Raw genomic sequence first — 6,000 nt, 5'->3', positions numbered from 1 at the left:
AAGTGGGAAAATATTTTCTATGTATATTGTTGCTTATTTTATGTATAATGTTGATTATTTAACTTTTCAAGTATTAGTGTTACAGATAGATACAGAAACTTTAAACCAAGGGAGAACTTGTTTAAACAGAATCAGTTCACTGAAATATTTAACTGTCTAACACTTGCAGAAATTTTGATTTGGTCCTCAAGTTAATGATTTGAAAAGATTAGGTTTGGTGTATTGAAGTCATATTTTAAAAGTTCCCTTGTGTTTATTTCCACCAGCTAGAACTCTCCATTTATCTGGCAAAACTGATTGAGAGGACTTTAAACAGGATTGATCAAGGAAAAGAGAGACCATTGGGAACACTGAGCATATGCCAAAGAATGGTGCAGCTCTTTCTGAAGTAGGTAAGGGTAATGGGAGTATTTGTCCTGCTTGAGGGAGCACAGAAGTTTCAGAGCACATCTGAAATTCTTGTTTATCAAATCGAAAAGAATGAGTTAAAAATGGAACAAGATGGAAACTTTGGTACTTTCGCAGAATTATAATGGAATCATAGAATGGCTTATGTTAGAGAGCACCTTGAAGACCATCAAGATCTAACCCCTCTACCATGAGCAAAGTTGCCAGCCACTAGACCAGGCTGCCCAGGATCCTATCAAACCTGGATACCTGGGACATGGTATCCACAAGTTCTCCGGGCAGCCTGTGCCAGTGCCTCACCACCCCTGAGTAAAGAATTTCTTTCTAAAATCTAACCTAAATTCCCCCTCTTTTACTTTAAAGCCATTGCCCCTTGTCATATCACTATTACACAATGTAAAAAGTTGCTTCTTTTCCTCCCAATAAGCTCCCTTCAACTATTGGAAGACTGGAATGTGGTCTACCCAGAGCCTTCTCTTTTCCAGACTGAACAAGCTCAACACCATCAATCTTCCTTCATGAAATAGGTTCTCCAGCCCTTTGATCATCTTCGTGTTCCTTCTCTGCACCTGTTCCAGCAACTCCATATCCTCCTCATTAGAGGCCACAAACCTGGACATAGTACTCCAGATGATGCCTTCCAAGGGAAGAGTAGAGGGGGAAAATCACACCGCTCATCCCACTGGTCAATCCTCTTTTGATGCAACTTAGGGTGCAGTTGGTCTTCTGGAGTGCAAGTGCATGTTGCTGGCTCATATCATGATTTTCATCCACCAGGATCCTCAAGCTCTTCTCCACAGGACTAATAAAAATAAATTTCATATTCTGCACAAACTAAGTCATTAATATTCATGGCACTTAGTGAGATGAGTCCCATGACTGAAATATTGGGATGGAACATTATTAGCTGTTCAGGAAAGATAGACATCAGTGTGTAAGAGAAAGTGTTTACTTAATCTCTCTGTATTTCAGCAAGGTTTCTGATACTGTTCCTCACAGCAAATTGTCTAATTGTGAGATGAATGAGTTCATACTATGCTGCGTGAGGAACTGTCTTGGTGTTAGAGATCAAGGAACTGTAGTAAATGGAGCTATGCCTGGCCGGTGGACAGCCACAGCAGTATGCCCAAAGGTTCTATTCCTGGTCCAGTCCAGTTCAAAATTTCTACCAATTATCTAGATGCAAGATTGGAATGCATCTTCATCAACTTTGCTAATAATAAACTGTGAGGTGCTGCAGATTCACTAATAGGATAAGACAAGAATACTTGTAGAAGAATCTGGACATTTTGGAGCAATGATTTATTAGCAACCACATGATGTTCAACCAAGGAAAATTCCAGGTTCTGCTTCTGAGAGTAAAGAGGGAGTAACGCCAAACACAGGTACAAACTGGGAGACAAGCATCTGGAAAACAGTTCAGCAGAAAGGAATCCTGGGATGCTTGTTGACAATAGGCTTGACAAGAATTTGTATTGTGGTTGGGTAGCAAAGAGGGTAATCTGCATTTTAAAATGAATTAAATACAGAATAGTAGCCAGTCAAAAGAGGTAGTTCTCCCATTTTACTTATCACTGATACAGCCTGACTTTGAATAATGTGCATAGATCTAGTTTCCACTATTTAAAAAGAGTGCTAAGGTCATTTAAAACTTCATCTCTGAAGATGGCAACAATGATGTTAAAAGACCTGGATGGTACTTATGAAAAAAAAATCTGAGGACACTTGGGTTGTTCTGAAGAAGAGAGTCCCAGTGAATGGAAAAAGGGAAACATCACTCCTACTTTTAAGAAAGGGAGAAAGGAAGACATACAAAATTAAAGACTTCACCTCACCTGAGAAGATCATGGAGCAGATCATCCTGGAAAAAAATATTAGGCACATGCAAGACAAAGGGTAATTTGAAATATCACAGTTTCACCAAAGGCTGATCATTCTTGACCAATTTGGTAGCATTCTACAGTGGAGGAATGGCATTGGTGTACAAAGAAAAGGTAATTGATGTCATCTGGCTGGAATTCTGTAAGGTTCTTGACATGGTCTCACATTATATCCTTATATTTAAATTAGAGAAATATGGATTTGAAGGCTAAATTTTTTGATAGATAGAGAACTAGTTGGATGGTCCCAGATTGTAATAAACCCCACTCAGAGTGGATTGTAGTCAGTGACTCCATGTCCAGCTGGATGCCAGTTATGACTGATGTCCCCCAAAGGTCTGTCTTGGGATCACTTCTTTTCAAGATATTTATCAATAACATAGATATTGGGATTGAGTGTACCCTCACAAAGTATGCTGATGACATCAAGCTGAGTGGTAGAATTGGCACAGTAGAAGGAAGAGATGTTATCCAGAAGGTCCTGTGCAGAATTTGAAAAATTCTTTTAATCAGGAAGGGGACCTACCTTTTCCACTTCGTTTTTCATCAGAATACTGATAGGACAATAGGGAATGGTTTTAAAATAAAAAAGAAGAGATACTGTTTAGATGTTAGGAAGAAATTATTTACTCAGAGAGTGGTGATGAATTGGAACAGATTGCCCAAAAATGTTGTGGAAGCCCCTTCTGGAGGCATTCAACTTCATATTACATGGGGCCTTGGGCAGCCTCATCTAGTGGGCTACATTTTTTTGCAATGTAGGACAGTTGAGACTATGTGATCTTTACAGGTCCTTTTGATCCTAGCCATTATTGCTAACCTGGACTTCAGGAGAGCCAACTTTAAGCTTTTCAAGACCTCCTTGGAGGTATCCTGTGGGCTAGAGCATTAGAAGGTAAGGGGACCATGAAAGCTGTTTGGCATTTAAACACCACTTCTTCCTATCTCAAGATTGGTGCATCCTAAGAGAACGGTTTTTGTTGTTGTTGTTATTTGTTTGTTGTTTTTTTTTTTTTTTTTTAAGTAGGTCATCAATAGAAGGAAGGCTAAGGAAAACATGAATCCCCTACTAAATGAGGTGGATACCTTGGTAAAGGAGGAAATTGAGAAGGTAAATACACTGAAAGCCTTCTTTGCTTCAGTTTTTAATGCTGAGACTAGCCTTTAGGAATCCCAGACCCTGGAGGTAAGAAAAAGAGTCTGTGGAAAGGAAGATTTTCCACTGGTTGAGAAGGATCTGGTCAGAGAGTGTTCAGCCAAAATCAATGCACACAAATCCACAGGTCCTGATGGGATGCACTTGCATGTGCCAAGAGAGCTTGCAGAGGTGATAGCTGAACCACTCTATCATCTTTGAAAGGTCTTGGTAAATGGGAGAGTTGTCTGAAAACTGGAGGATAGACACCGTCACTCGAGCTTTCAAAAAGGGCAAGAACGAGTATTTGGGAAAGTACAGGCCAGTCAGTCTTATCTCTGTCCCTGGAAAGTTGATGGAACATCTTTTTTTTTCTGGATGTCATCTCCAAGAAATTGGAAGAGAAGTTTATCAGGAGTGGTAAACATGAATTTACCAAGGGGAATCATACTTAGCCAACTTGATAGCCTTTAGTGATGTCTTCACTGGCTGAGCAATTGTGGCAAATGCAGAGGATGTTGTGTGCCTTGACTTCAGCAAGGCATCTGACACAGCATCCTTGTTATGAAACTTAGATAGTGTGGGATAGATGAGTGAACTGAGAGGTGGACTGAGAACTGGCTGACTGGCAGAGCTCAGACAGTTGTCGCCAGCAGTGCAGAATCTGGTTGGAGGCCTGTAACTAGCGGTGTTCCCCAGGGGTCCGCGCTGAGCCCAGTCTTGCTCAACATCTTCATTCATAACTTGAATGAAAGCATAGAGTCAACCCTCAGCAAGCTTGCTGATGAAAGGTGGGATGAGTGACTGACATATCTGAAAGCTGTGCTACCATTCCATAAGACCTGGACAGTCTGGAGAGTTGGACACGGAGGAACCTGATGAGATTTTAAAAAGCAAGTGTAGATCTTGCACCTGCAAGACGAATAACCACATGCATCAGTACAGAATAGGGGATGACCAGCTGGAAAGAGCTCCCTAGTAGAAGGACCTGGATGTCCTGGTGGACAACAGATTGGCCACGAGCCAGCAGTGTGCCCCTGTGGCCAAGAAGGCCAATGGTATCCTGGGATACATTAAAAAGAGAATAACCAGCAGATCAAGAGAGATAATCCTCCCCCTCTACTCTGCCCTCGTGAGGCTGCATTCAAAACAGTGTCCAGTTCTGTGGATCAGACAGGGATCTCCTACAAGAAGTTGAGCACAGGGCCACAAAAATAATAAAGGACCTGGAGTATCTCTCATATGAGGGAAGGCTGAGAAACCTGAGTCTGTTTGGCCTGGGGAAGACTGTGAAGTGATCTGATAAATGTTTGTAAATATCTAAAGGGAAGCAGAAGGCATATGGATGAGGCCAGGCTCTTCTTGGTGGTGTGTAGCAATAGGACAAAGAGTAACTGATCTAAAACTCTAACATAGGAATTTCCATACTAACATGCCAAAGAACTTCTGTATGGTAAGGGTGACAGTGGGAGGTTGCCCAGAGACAATGTGGAGTCTCTTTCTATGGAGATATTAAAGACTGATCTAGATGCCTATTTGTGTGGCCTATTGTAGGGAACCAGCATTAGCAGAACGGTTTGACTCAGTGACCTCCTGAGGTCCTTTCCAACTGCTGTGATTCTATGATTCTGTAATTCTGTAGTTTATGTCTGAGTCTATTATTCAAGAGCTTTGTTGCTCTTCTCTGAATGTTCTATAGTATCTTGTAGTGAAGACCCAGAAAGATGAACAAGACAAGGTGTTGTCTCATCAGTGTCACATACAAAGGGATAATCAATTCGCTAGTCCTGCTGGCCATGTCATTTCTGATGCAGGCCAAGATGGCATTGGTAGTCTTGGCCACCTGGGCACAATGTTGGCTCATGTTCAACCAACTGTTGGACAGCCTTCCCAGGTCTTTTTCTGCCAGGCAACTTTCCAGCCATTCTTCTCCAAGTCTGTACAGCCATATTGGGTTACGACCTAAGTTCAGGGCCCTTCTTGATTGTCATGTAATTTGATGCTGCACATCTATATAGCCTCTCCAGAGATCCCTGGAAGGCCTTCCTTCTCTCAAGCTGCCCCATCTATCTTGGAATCATCTTCAAACTTATTGAGAGTGTACTCAATCCTTTCACTCAGATAATAATCATAAATGTTAAACAAAACTAACTCCAGTACTAAGCCCTAGGAACACCACTGGTGAGGGATCACCAACTGGATTAAATTCTATTAACTATGACTCTTTGAGTCTGACCATGTAGTCAGAACAAATTTCATTTTCTAATTTAAATTCAAATTGAAATTTTGTTAATCACTTTTTCAGAAAAGAGTCTCCTCTTACAGTTGAATTTTATGAACATTGCTTTCCCTGACTAAAAGGAACGTTTCTGAAATTTCATATTTTTTAAGAAGTAAGGAGGAATTTCATTTACTTAAAGTACCTTTTGGAATAAGTATATTTAAGACAAAACTGAGACAATAATATTATCTTAGAAAGGAATATCAAAAAGAGGAAGTTTATCTCCAAGCTGCCGTCTACAACCATATAATCATCTACTCTTAACTGTTCCAAAATTCTATTAACAGTAAAAATAA

Source organism: Meleagris gallopavo, chromosome Z (genome assembly GCF_905368555.1).
Source record: "Meleagris gallopavo chromosome Z, MGAL_WU_HG_1.1, whole genome shotgun sequence".
In the NCBI taxonomy this organism is placed as follows: domain Eukaryota; kingdom Metazoa; phylum Chordata; class Aves; order Galliformes; family Phasianidae; genus Meleagris; species Meleagris gallopavo.
Note: the sequence above shows the minus strand (reverse complement) of the source record.